The 14,415-nt window shown below is 40.6% G+C and overlaps 1 protein-coding gene across 1 annotated transcript in view; it reads left to right on the top strand.

The window, feature by feature from the left end:
* The window catches only part of tnfrsf21 (tumor necrosis factor receptor superfamily, member 21), a 60,549-nt gene that overhangs the window by 35,093 nt on the left and 11,041 nt on the right, over window positions 1-14,415 (top strand). The window lies entirely within an intron of this gene.

Here is a 14,415-nt window from a genome sequence, read left to right as displayed (position 1 = left end):
AAAAAAAAGATTCGAATTAGCTAGTTCGTCTCTTCATTTTTTTGGGTTGAATTTTGAATTTTAAAGAGTCGAAATTGAAGGTAAACTATGTTTCAAAATTGAATTTTCATTTTTTTATTGTTTTCTCCTCTTTTAAGCCGTTCAATTTAGTGTTTTTTCATCTTTTATTCCCTACAAAAAACCTTCTGTAAAAGGAAAAAAAATGTACGACGGAATGACAGACAGAAATACCCATATATATATATATATATATATATATATATATATATACTTAAGTCAAATTATTGACTTGCTGTAAGTAAGCGTTTGCAAAAAGCGTTTGAAAAAAAGAGTTAAAAGTGGGGCCACATGTTGACATATTCTCAACTCATCATGCTTAATTTATTACAGCATTTGGGAAGCCTATAGTAGATTTTTATTATGTAAATGTTATATTTTTATCAATGTGGTAGCAGGGACCCTGCCATTCAAAACTGGGCTACTACATTACTAATGATTCATGTAACTATTGCTGAAAAAAACTGTACAATAGCAACAGGAGAGACTATTCATCCCTGAACACCATGGAGTTCATGTAGGCTTTATGATGCACTTACATTATTATATCAACTATCAGAGACAGAAACTCTTCATTTAACATGATGTCATTTTTTGCTGCTTCAACACAGAAAAATGTAAAGTGAAATAACTTAGTTGTTAACTGTAGGTCAATAATGCTTGTCTTTCTCTCAGACAGACAGGGCTTTGCTATCCATAACACACACACACCACACAGCGAGCTAACGTTACGCTGAAAGCTAATTAGCCTTCACCTCAAGGACTGCGAGCGCGCTGAGCTGCTGCTTATGTTTCTAGAACGTCAAAGGGCTCATATTGATGTTACTAGTAGTTGACTAGGGGGTGTTTATTATCATTTGGGGAGAGTCCGCTGCATTATGCTCACCTGCTAACCACCTTTCTGCTCACAACACCGTCTCTCCTCTCTGCCTGCCCGAGCACTGTTTTATGCGTTCGGAATACGCACTGCTGATTGGCTGTTACATGTGCTCTGAATACGCAATGCTGATTGGCTGTTACCGCTCTGCGTGTAACCAATAAGATGGTTGTGTGGGTGGGACAATGCTGGGTGCTGCAGAGACGTACTGACAGAGGTAAGCAGTGCAGCTTGTTAAGACTTTAGTTTAGGCGGTGGCTCTTTGTTGTTAAGGCGGCCGCCTTGACAACAAAACGCTGCGGGAAACCCTGCGCAGCTGCTGAAACCGATGTCAAAGAGTGACTTGTACGACGCATACATATAGCGATTATCCAGGCTGGAAAACTTAGCGACTTTATTTTCATTTATCGTCCCATTAATTGACTTTCAGAATATCGTCCGAGACCCGGTTGTCAAGGTTATTCCTTTGCGCAACAGCAATTGTTTTTTTAATTGTTGCATCCTGACATACTTTTGTCCTTGAATATTTCGGGGCAGTGAGCGTGACAAACCATTATTTATAGTCCCGTGTTGGTGTAAGCTTTGACCCAGTTGTACTCAACTCTGGCTTGGGATCTTCTTTTTAAACAAGAGAGTGAACATGTTGAGCTGAGCTGCTTTGAAAGTAGGTCAAATGATGATTTGCGGGGCAGCTGCTGGATACAGTAGGAAGGGGATTCTCATGGCCCCATTTCTCGCCGTTTACCCGACACACGAAACATGACAAATTTGTGGCAGTAGAGTACTGAATATCTTAAAATGTGCTCTGTGGTATCTTTGACCACATTTTCAGCAGACTGCACTGCAAAATGATTAATCCTCTCTTCTCAAAGGGGCGAATATGAATCCCTTCCCTAGGATATAAAAACGTGTCTTTACGAAAAACAATTATGGTTGTTCTTCGACTAAGGATTTTCATAGTCAAACATGATTCACTAGATTGAAATCAGTGGAAGAGAAAAATAAACAGTACATTTTTGATTTATTTAAACACTATAATTCAAAACAGGAAAACAAAGGGCGCGCACAATGGCGGATAACAAACTAGACTATACTCAAACCAAACAGCACAATGGCATTGCTATAAACAAACGAACAAAAGATACTAGCTGTGGCACAAAACAAACCAAAAACTTACGTGGTATAGACCGAATAGCAAACAGCGTGGCAAGGCATGAAGGTAGATGAGGGACAGGTAGTTGCGTGGTCATGAGGGTAGGTCGGTAGGTAAAGTTGCCAGGACGAGGCATACTTTCCAACTTTGTGACCTCCGATTTCGGGAGGTCAGGGGTGACGGGGGGGGGGGTTGCAAAGGCGTGGTTTGGGGGCGTGGTTTGGGCAAGGGCGTGGTTAAGAGGGGAATACTATATTTACAGCCAATTCACCAACTCGAGTATTTCATATATGATATATATATATTTGTATGAAATACTTGACTTTCATTGAATTCTAGCTATATATATTTATTTTATTATATATAATAAAATAAATAGTTGAATTTCAGACGGCACCTATCAAATACACAGTAATAAAAACACAGTTGTTCTATTAACTGTACTGTGCTTGATGGTTACTAAAAAAACACAACAACAACACTTACCTTTCACTATTTGAGTAACGTCACTTCCGAGTTTCCAGAAGATGGCGCCAGTATGTGCTTTGGCCTGGCATCTCTCGCTGTCAGCTCTGTTCGTTTTTGTGTTGTTTGCGTCTATTTTCGTCTCTTTCGTCCCCCCCCCCCCCCCCCCCCCCCCCTTTTGGGCTGTGTGTCGGGGCCCCACCTGGATTAGCTGCGCCCTTGGACATGCTGGCCCCTGCCAGGTTCGGTCTTGTGAACGCAAGATCTTTGACAAACAAAACGTTTATCCTGAAGGATTTCTTCACTTCCTGCGGACTTCCTCTGTGTGACGGAAACATGGCTGAGAACCGGTGAGTCCGCCTCTCTTAATGAACTTTTGCCTCTGGAGTGTTCGTACTTTAATTCTCCGCGGTCGTCTGGTCGAAAAGGAGGAGGATTAGCAGTCGTTTTTAAAAATGACTCTAAATGCCTACAATCCTCCTTTTCAAGCTTCAAACTGTGCATGTTTGAGCTGGAGGGGGCGTGGCTTCCAGATCGGGCTGAATTTCGGAAGAAAATTTCTTCCGGGAGGTTTTCGGGAGAGGCGCTGAATTTCGGGAGTCTTCCGTAAAATCCGTGAGGGTTGGCAAGTATGGGACGAGGACAGAAACAGAATGGTTTAAATAATGACTGATGATGATGATTACTAACAGGTGTGAGGCTGAGGACAGGGACAGGTGGAAACTAATGGGTTGGCATGGAGACGAAAACAAACCAGGAAGTGCAAAAACAGAACTGAATGTCCCAAAAACAAAACATAACATGACAAAACATCAATCAATCAATCAATGTTTATTTATATAGCCCCAAATCACAAATGTCTCAAAGGACTGCACAAATCATTACGACTACAACATCCTCGGAAGAACCCACAAAAGGGCAAGGAAAACTCACACCCAGTGGGCAGGGAGAATTCACATCCAGTGGGACGCCAGTGACAATGCTGACTATGAGAAACCTTGGAGAGGACCTCAGATGTGGGCAACCCCCCCACCCCCCCCTCTAGGGGACCAAAAGCAATGTATGTCGAGCGGGTCTAAACATAACAAAAACACAACATAATCCACAGGCCTAGTAGGAGGTAGTTTTTTGGGGGAGTACTTTCTCACTTTTACCGAGTTTAACAAGGTTAATGAAAATGAAGCCAAGCGTTTGGAAAACATGAGTTCTGGAAAAACTTGGTCATGTCATAATGCGTGAAAACAACCCTCACCAGTAATTCATGCTTTGTGGGCCCTTAAAGCCGTGTAACTCGTAACAAACATTTCCAGGGTGTAATGCAGAAAATTCACGAAAAACAACACGGTACTTGCCTCGTTAAATATCTGACACTGTTTGTAATGCCAAGTTCCACAGGGAGGCCCGGCAGGGAGCCGCCGTGTGGGCTGCAGTACCAAGGTGGGCCTGTGTTGAAAGGGCACCTTTTGGGGGACTTTCGCCTAAAGTTCACAGTCGTTATGAGGGAAGGAAAACACACCTTTGTTTTTTCCCCCCTCAGATTCCAAAGAAGATGAAAACAAATGTGGCTAAAGTCAGAGTTGTAGCCTTCAAAGTCCTCTAAAACAACTTCAAAACCCTCCATAAACGTTTTAGACACTTTCATAACAATATGTAATATGTACAATATACACACTGCAAGTATTTATACCAGGGGTCACCAACGCACCAGGTCGCCCGTAAGGACCAGATGAGTCGCCCGCTGGCCTGTTCTAAAAATAGCTCAAATAGCAGCACTTACCAGTGAGCCGCCTCTATTTTTTATTTATTTATTTACTAGCAAACACAAATAGAATTTGAAAATCCAAGAAATTATTTTAAAGACTTGGTCTTCACTTGTTTAAATAAATACATTTATTTGTTTTACTTTGCTTAACTTCAACTTTCAGAAAGACAATTTGAGAGGAAAAATACAACCTTAAAAAGTGATTTTAGGATTTTTAAACACATATACCTTTTTACATTTTAAATTCCTGCCTCTTCTTTCCTGACATTTTTTTTTTATTGTAAAGAATAATAAATACATTTGAATTCAATTCTTCATTTTAGCTTCTGTTTTTTCGACGAAGAATATTTGTGAAATCTTTCTTCAAACTTATTATGATTAAAATTCCCCAAAAATTATTCTGGCAAATCTAGAAAATCTTTAGAATCAAATTTGAATCTTATTTCAAAGTCTTTTGAATTTCTTTTAAAAATTTTGTTCTAGAAAATCTAGAATAAATAATGATTTGTCTTTGTTAAAAAAATAGCTTGGTCCAATTTGTTATATATTCTAACAAAATTCAGATTGGATTTCAACCTAATTAAAACATGTCATCAAAAATTTTTTTTTTTATTGTAAAGAATAATAAATACATTTTGATTTAATTCTTCATTTTAGCTTCTGTTTTTTCGACGAAGAATATTTGTGAAATATTTCTTCAAACTTATGATTAAAATTCCCAAAAATTATTCTGGCAAATCTAGAAAATCTTTAGAATCAAATTTAAATTTTATTTCAAAGTCTTTTGAATTTCTTTTATAATTTTTTTTCTAGAAAATGTAGAAGAAATAATGATTTGTCTTTGTTAGAAAAATAGCTTGGTCCAATTTGTTATATTTTCTAACAAAATTCAGATTGGATTTCAACCTAATTAAAACATGTCATCAAAAATTTATTTTTTTTATTGTAAAGAATAATAAATGCATTTTAATTTAATTCTTCATTTTAGCTTCTGTTTTTTCGACGAGAAATATTTGTGAAATCTTTCTTCAAACTTATTATGATTAAAATTCCCCAAAAATTATTCTGGCAAATCTAGAAAATCTTTAGAATCAAATTTAAATCTTATTTCAAAGTCTTTTGAATTTCTTTTAAAATTTTTGTTCTGGAAAATCTAGAATAAATAATGATTTGTCTTTGTTAAAAAAATTGCTTGGTCCAATTTTTTATAATTTCTAACAAAATTCAGATTGAATTTCAACCTAATTAAAACATTTCTTAAAAATTCTAAAATGAATCTTAATCAGGAAAAATTACTAAATATGATACATAAATTTTTTTTTTAAATTTTTTCCAAAAAGATTCAAATCAGCTAGTTTTTGTCTTCTTTTTTTCGGTTGAATTTAGAATTTTAAAGAGTCAAAATTGAAAATAAACTATGTTTCAAAATGTAATTTTAGTGTTTTTTTTCATAATTTATTCTTTACAAAAAACCTTCGGTAAAAGGAAAAAAAACGTACGACGGAATGACAGACAGAAATACCTTTTTATATATATATATATATATATATATATATATATATATATATATATATAGGTCAGACCTGTATGACCTTTCACCCGAGATGTCACAACGGGAAGCAATCCGCCATTTTCTCAAACACAATACACACACCAAGGCAAATCAGCTCTGTTATTTTCCGTTTTTTCGACTGTTTTCTGTACCTTGGAGACAACACGAACAGGGACGGATTCAAGTTGACTTACGTGGAGTGTGCTAATCAGGTCACAGCATGCTAATCAATGCTAACATGCTATTTAGGCTAGTTGTATGTACATATTGCATCATTATGCCTCATTTGTAGTTCTATTTGCATCCAGCCTTTCCCTCCACCCACATTTAATGCCAAACAAACACATACCAATTGACGGATTCAAGTTGCACCGGTGGTCGAAAGATGCAATCGTTGGTTAGAAGGCGATCGCCGACTTCGTCCTCGTTGCCGCTGTCTATCGTGACATGGCTCAATAGCTTCAGTTTCTTCTTCAATTTCGTTTTCGCAATCTGCCTCCACACTCCACCCATCCGTTTCAATACATGCGTAATCTGTTGAATTGCTTAAAGGGGAACATTATCAGCAGAACTATGTAAGCGTCAATATATACCTTGATGGTGCAGAAAAAAGACCATATATTTTTTTAGCCGATTTCCCAACTCTAAATGGGTGAATTTTGGCGAATTAAACGCCTTTCTGTTGATCGCGCTGGAAGCGATGACGTCAGAATGTGACGTCGCCGAGGTAACACACCCGCCATTTTCATTTTCAACACATTACAAACACCGGGTCTCAGCTCTGTTATTTTCCGTTTTTTTGACTATTTTTTGGAACCTTGGAGACATCATGCCTCGTCGGTGTGTTGTCGGAGGGTGTAACAACACTAACAGGGAGGGATTCAAGTTGCACCACTGGCCCGAAGATGCCAAAGTGTCTGCCGCCAGACCCCCATTGAATGTACCAGAGTTTCTCCACATTTGACCGGCGATGCTAAGGCAGACATGGCACAGAGATGTATGGATAACCTGCAGATGCATTTGCAACGATAAAGTCAACGAAATCACAAAGGTGAGTTTTGTTGATGTTGACTGCCAGCTAATCGATGCTAACATGCTACGCTAATCGATGCTAACATGCTATTTACCGGCGGTGCTAAAGGAGACATGGCACAGAGATGTATGGATAACCTGCAGATGCATTTGCAACGATAGTCAACGAAATCACAAAGGTGAGTTTTGTTGATGTTGACTGCCAGCTAATCAATGCTAACATGCTACGCTAATCGATGCTAACATGCTATTTACCGGCGGTGCTAAAGCAGACATGGCACAGAGATGTATGGATAACCTGCAGATGCATTTGCAACTATATTACGTTTCCTTCCACCCACATTTAATGCAAAACAAACACTTACCAATCGACAGATTTAAGTTGCTCCAGTGTCACAAGATGCAAAAGTCCTGATCGTTTGGTCTGCACATTTTACCGGCGATGCTAACGCAGCTATTCGGCCATGCTATGGCTATGAATAGCGTCAATAGTTATTCGCTCAATAGCTTCAGTTTCTTCCTCAATATTTTCATACTCCAACCATCTGTTTAAATACATGCGTAATCTGTTGAATCGCTTAAGTCGCTGAAATCCGAGTTTGAATCTGAGCTAATGTCGCTATATCTTGCTGTGGTATTCCCATTATTTGTTTACATTGGCAGCACTGTATGACGTCACAGGGAAATGGCCAGTGTCTTCGCAGAGAGCGAAAATAAGGCACTTTAAAGCTTTATTTACGAATATTCCAAGACCGGTAAAATTTTGAAAAAAAATTCAAAAAATACAACAAGCCACTGGGAACTGATTTTTATTGTTTTTAACCCTTTTGAAATTGTGATAATGTTCCCCTTTAAGCCGCTGAAATCCGAGTCTGAATCCGAGCTAATGTCGCTATACCATTCTGTTCTATCCGCCGTGTTTGTTTGTATTGGCGTCAAGCAGTGACGTCACAGGAAAATGGACGGGTGGATATAGCGATGGCGAAAATCAGGCACTTTGAACCCGTTTTTCGGGATATGGTGTGATGGGTAAAATTTGGAAAAAAAACTTTGAAAAATAAAATAAGCCACTGGCGACTGATTTTTATTGGTTTTAACCCTTCTGAAATTGTGATAATGTTCCCCTTTAACAGATCGATAAAAATCAGTAGCGAGCTGAATGTAGATAAACGGAGCGGAGTAAAAGTAGCGTTTCTTCACTATAAATATACTCAAGTAAAAGTATGTTGCATTAAAACTACTCTTAGAAGTACAATTTATCCCAAAAGTTACTCAAGTCGATGTAACGGAGTAAATGTCGCGCGTTACTACCCACCTCTGGCTGACTAGGCCCTCACAATCATGTTGCAAAGACATAAGCACATGTGCTGACTGGACCCTCACAAGACTTCCAGTAAATAGGCCATCATTTCTCTGCTGTCACTCTGCGTCATCGCCAGCCCGGCGGCAGGCTTTTCAGCCCCAAGGATGGCACGCCAGCTTTGTTCCTCTGCACTACGTCATGTTGGTCATTGTTGGGGGTTAGTTATCAATCAATCAATCAATCAATGTTTATTTATATAGCCCCAAATCACAAATGTCTCAAAGGACTGCACAAATCATTACGACTACAACATCCTCGGAAGAACCCACAAAAGGGCAAGGAAAACTCACACCCAGTGGGCAGGGAGAATTCCCATTCAATGGGACGCCAGTGACAATGCTGACTATGAGAAACCTTGGAGAGGACCTCAGATGTGGGCAACCCCCCCCCCTCTAGGGGACCGAAAGCAATGGATGTCGAGCGGGTCTAACATGATACTGTGAAAGTTCAATCCATAGTGGCTCCAACACAGCAGTGAGAGTCCCGTCCACAGGAAACCATCTCAAGCGGATCAGCAGCGTAGAGATGTCCCCAACCGATACAGGTGAGCGGTCCATCCTGGGTCCCGACGAGCGGTCCATCCTGGGTCTCGACTCTGGACAGTCAGTACTTCATCCATGGTCATCGGACCGAACCCCCTCCACAGGGGAGGGGGGGACATAGGAGAAAGAAAAGAAGCGGCAGATCAACTGGTCTAAAAAAGAGGTCTATTTAAAGGCTAGAGTATACAGATGAGTTTTAAGATGAGACTTAAATGCTTCTACTGAGGTAGCATCTCGAACTGTTACCGGGAGGGCATTCCAGAGTACTGGAGCCCGAACGGAAAACGCTCTATAGCCCGCAGACTTTTTTTGAGCTCTAGGAATCACTAATAAGCCGGAGTCTTTTGAACGGGTCTCCCCTCATTTGGATTCAATGTGGAAATGATTGTGTGAAGCATGTCAGTGTACATAAAGTATGTGTGACATCGATGTTTTATAAATCCTTTTCATCTCTCACAATAATCCTGGATTTGTGCCTTTGCCATTTTTTCCTCTGTGGACACCAAGCAGGGATTGATTGATTGATTGATTGAAACTTTTATTAGTAGATTGCACAGTACAGTACATAATCCGTACAATTGACCACTAAATGGTAACACCCCAATAAGTTTTTCAACTTGTTTAAGTCGGGGTCCACGTTAATCGATTCATGGTATGGGCATCAAGCTGAATTGCATCAAAGTGGATAAATACTTTGGATAGGAGCTTCCAGAAAGGTGAAACAATGTGAAGAGAAGCCAACTTAAAGGGGAACATTATCACAATTTCAAAAGGGTTAAAAACAATAAAAAATTAGTTTCCAGTGGCTTGTTGTGTTTTTTTATGTTTTTTTCAAAATTTTTCCGGTCTCGGAATATCCCTAAATAAAGCTTTAAAGTGCCTTATTATCGGCTCTCTGCGAAGACACTATCCATTTCCCTGTGACGTCACACAGTGCTGCCAATGTAAACAAACAATGGGAATAGCACAGCAAGATATAGCGACATTAGCTTGGATTCAGACTCGGATTTCAGCGGCTTAAGTGATTCAACAGATTACGCATGTATTGAAACAGATGGTTGGAGTATGAAAGTATTGAAGAAGAAACTGAAGCTATTGAGCGAATAGCTATTGACGCTATTCATAGCCATAGCATGGCCGAATAGCTGCGTTAGCATCGCCGGTAAAATGTGCGGACCAAACGATCAGGACTTTGGCATCTTGTGCCACTGGAGCAACTTAAATCCGTCGATTGGTAAGTGTTTGTTTCGCATTAAATGTGGGTGGAAGGAAACGTAATATAGTTGCAAATGCATCTGCAGGTTATCCATACATCTCTGTGCCATGTCTGCTTTAGTACCGCCGGTAATTAGCATGTTAGCATCGATTAGCGTAGCATGTTAGCATCGATTAGCTGGCAGTCAACATCAACAAAACTCAGCTTTGTGATTTTGTTGACTATCGTTGCAAATGCATCTGCAGGTTATCCATACATCTCTGTGCCATGTCTGCTTTAGCACCGCCGGTAAATAGCATGATAGCATCGATTAGTGTAGCATGTTAGCATCGATTGGCTAGCAGTCACGCCGCAACCAAATATATCTAATTAACACATAAATCAACATCAACAAAACTCACCTTTGTGATTTCGTTGACTTTATCATTGCAAATGCATCTGCAGGTTATCCATACATCTCTGTGCCATGTCTGTCTTAGCATCGCCGGTCAAATGTGGAGACACTCTGGTACATTCAATGGGGGTCTGGCGGCAGACACTTTCGCATTTTCGGGCCAGTGGTGCAACTTGAATCCCTCCCTGTTAGTGTTGTTACACCCTCCGACAACACACAAACGAGGCATGATGTCTCCAAGGTTCCAAAAAATAGTCGAAAAAACGGAAAATAACAGAGCTGAGACCCAATGTTTACAATGTGTTGAAAATGAAAGAGGCGGCTGTGTTACCTCGGCGACGTCACATTCTGACGTCATCGCCTCCAGCGCGATAAACAGAAAGGCGTTTAATTCGCCAAAATTCACCCATTTAGAGTTTGGAAATCGGTTAAAAAAATATATGGTCTTTTTTCTGCACCATCAAGGTTCACCCCCTGGGATGTGACGTTTGACCCATCCCCTTGTTCACCCCCTGGGAGGTGACGTTTGACCCATCCCCTTGTTCACCCTTAGGAGGTGACGTTTGACCCATCCCCTTGTTTATCCCCTGGGAGGTGACGTTTGACCCATCCCCTTGTTTATCCCCTGGGAGGTGACGTTTGACCCATCCCCTTGTTTATCCCCTGGGAGGTGACGTTTGACCCATCCCCTTGTTCACCCCCTGGGAGGTGACGTTTGACTCATCCCCTTGTTCACCCCCGGGAGGTGACGTTTGACCCATCCCCTTGTTCACCCCCTAGGAGGTGACGTTTGACCCATCCCCTTGTTCACCCCCTGGGAGGTGACGTTTAACTCATCCCCTTGTTCACCCCCTGGGAGGTGACGTTTGACCCATCCCCTTGTTTATCCCCTGGGAGGTGACGTTTGACCCATCCCCTTGTTCACCCCCTGGGAGGTGACGTTTAACTCATCCCCTTGTTCACCCCCTGGGAGGTGACGTTTGACCCATCCCCTTCTTCACCCCCTGGGAGGTGACGTTTGACCCATCCCCTTGTTCACCCCTGGGAGGTGACGTTTGACCCATCCCCTTGTTCACCCCCTGGGAGGTGACGTTTGACCCATCCCCTTGTTCACTCCCTGGGAGGTGACGTTTGACCCATCCCCTTGTTCACCCCCTGGGAGGTGACGTTTGACCCATCCCCTTGTTCACCCCTGGGAGGTGACGTTTGACCCATCCCCTTGTTCACCCCCTGGGAGGTGACGTTTGACCCATCCCCTTGTTCACCCCTGGGAGGTGACGTTTGACCCATCCCCTTGTTCACCCCCTGGGAGGTGACGTTTGACCCATCCCCTTGTTCACCCCCTGGGAGGTGTCGTTTGACTAGTGGTTGTTCCCAAGGCTGGACATGTTGCCGTGGTGACAGTCTGGACTTAGTGAGGTGAAGGTGAAGACACATTCAGCATAAGCTGCTATGGACACTATTTATTTTGGCTGGCGTGCTCTATTTTAATGACTTCTCTTACGCCGGCCGGATTTAAAAGCTCATGTGACTTCATGAATGGACAAAAGTCGCCCTGCGTTTCCTTTGAAAGTCAGTGCTTGGCACTTTCAATTCTGCTTTCCTAAAGAAAATAAGGGAAGGAGATCTTCTTTTCGCCCATCTTGCTTTTATTTGGACTAAAATGTGCTGGCTGAAAGGGGTCATATTAGGATTTTTGACTTCATTGTGATCTACGTCGATTGTATCGGCAAATGTTTTTTATCTTCAAGTCACTTACAGTATACAGTGGGGCAAAAAAGTATTTAGTCAGCCACCGATTGTGTGGTTCTGGGATTTTTGCTCACCGTTCTCATGATCATTTTGACCCCACGGGATGAGATCTTGCGTGGAGCCCCAGATTGAGGGAGATTATCAGTGGTCTTGTATGTCTTTCATTTTCTGATAATTGCTCCCACAGTTGATTTTGTCACACCAAGCTGCTTGCCGATTGTAGTTTCACTCTTCCCAGTCTGGTGCAGGTCTACAATTCTTTTCCTGGTGTCCTTCGACAGCTCTTTGGTCTTGGCCATAGTGGAGTTTGGAGTCTGACTGTTTGAGGCTGTGGACAGGTGTCTTTTATACAGATAACGAGTTCAAACAGGTTCCATTAATACAGGTAACGAGTGGAGGACAGAAGAGCTTCTTAAAGAAGAAGTTACAGGTCTGTGAGAGCCAGAGATCTTCCTGGTTTGAAGTGACCAAATACTTATTTTCCACCATAATTTACAAATAAATTATTTAAAATTCCTACAATGTGAATTCCTGGATTTTTTTTGCCACCTTCTGTCTCTCACAGTTGAAGTGTACCTATGATGAAAATTACAGACCAAGTCGGAGAACTTGCACAATCGGTGGCTGACTAAACACTTTTTTGCCCCACTGTATATATGTAAATATACATATATATGTATATATATATATATATGTCTTAATTGGATTATCCAGAGAATTGTGCTCGATACCGTGGTAGAGCACACTATGTATGTGTGGGAAAAATCACATTTCATGAGGGGTTCCCTCAATCGTCAGGAGAAAATCTCCTGACGATTGAGGGAACCCCTCATGAAACAGTTCTGTAGAGATGAAGTAGTCTTGTGATTTTTCCCACACCTACATATATGTATATATGTAGGTGTGGGATATATATATACCTACATATATATATATATATATATATATATATATATATGTAGGTGTGGGAAAAATCACAAGACTACTTCATCTCTACAGAACTGTTTCATGAGGGGTTCCCTCAATCATCAGGAGATTTTAATGGAAGCATTCACATACAATGGTTTATATAGGGCACAGAGTGGGTGGGTACAAGCAGGCGTAGGGGCGTGGTGATTGGCTCATGTGTTACCTAGGAGGTGTTTCCGTCTGTGGCGGCATGTTGAAATGATTTCACTGCTCTTGTTGAGGGATGGCAGGTCTGGGTGATATATAATAAACGGTTTCTCTTTTAAGCATAGGTTGCATCTTTTATTACCACTGTTGTAAGGTGTGCTGGATGCAAGAATTGGCCATGTTATTAAATATTCAACATTATTGTCTTTGAGGTTCCAAATGTGTTTGCTGAGTTCTGTAGAATTCCGCAAAGTCTGGTTTCTAAAGGAGGCGTTGTGATTATTCCATCTTGTTTTGAACGCTATATATATATATATATATACATATATATATATATATATATATATATAGTGCTTTTACATTGAATATCTACATCTTTAAAGCAGAGTGTCTGGCCAACAACACAACGGCAGTGACTAGGATGGGTCGAAGCTGGAATCCAACCAGGCACCCTCAAGTTTCTGGCTGGCTGCTCTACCATCTGAGCCACGCCTCCTCTAAATCAGTGGTCCCCAACCTTTTTGTATCCGCGGACCGGTCAACGCCTAATAATTTGTCCCGCGGCCCGGGTGGGAGGTGAGGGGGGGCGTCCTTATTTTTATTTTTTTTCTTTGTCATGAAAAAGCGACGTTTTTGTCATGAAAAGGGGAGGTCTTTGTAGTTGGTGCACTAATTGTAAGTGTATATTGTGTTTTTTATGTTGATTTAATTTAAGAAAACTAAAAAGAAAAAAAATGTTTTTTTTTTAAATAAAAATTAATAAAAAATTATTCTGCGGCCCGGTACCAATCGGCAACTATCAAATACACAGTAATAAAAATACAGTTGTTTTACTAACTGTACTGTGCTTGCTGGTTTCTAAAAAAACAACAACACTTACCTTTCACTATTTGAGTAACCTTTGTTCTGCCGTGGCTTCAGAACAGACTCCCTAATGCATATGTTTCTTGACTGCACTTAAATGTAGTATATATGTAGAATATATTTATATTATTCATATATTATACGTTGTATATATCATATATTATATGTATTATATTATTTATTATTATCATTGTTTATTGTGAGCGAACTGTGGTGCTGAATATCCACCAGGGATCAATAAAGTACATTCTATTCAATTCTATGTACAGT

This window comes from Nerophis ophidion, linkage group LG03 (genome assembly GCF_033978795.1).
Source record: "Nerophis ophidion isolate RoL-2023_Sa linkage group LG03, RoL_Noph_v1.0, whole genome shotgun sequence".
In the NCBI taxonomy this organism is placed as follows: Eukaryota; Metazoa; Chordata; class Actinopteri; order Syngnathiformes; family Syngnathidae; genus Nerophis; species Nerophis ophidion.
The sequence above is the reverse complement of the archived record's forward strand: the minus strand, read 5'-3'. Positions and strand labels throughout refer to the sequence as shown.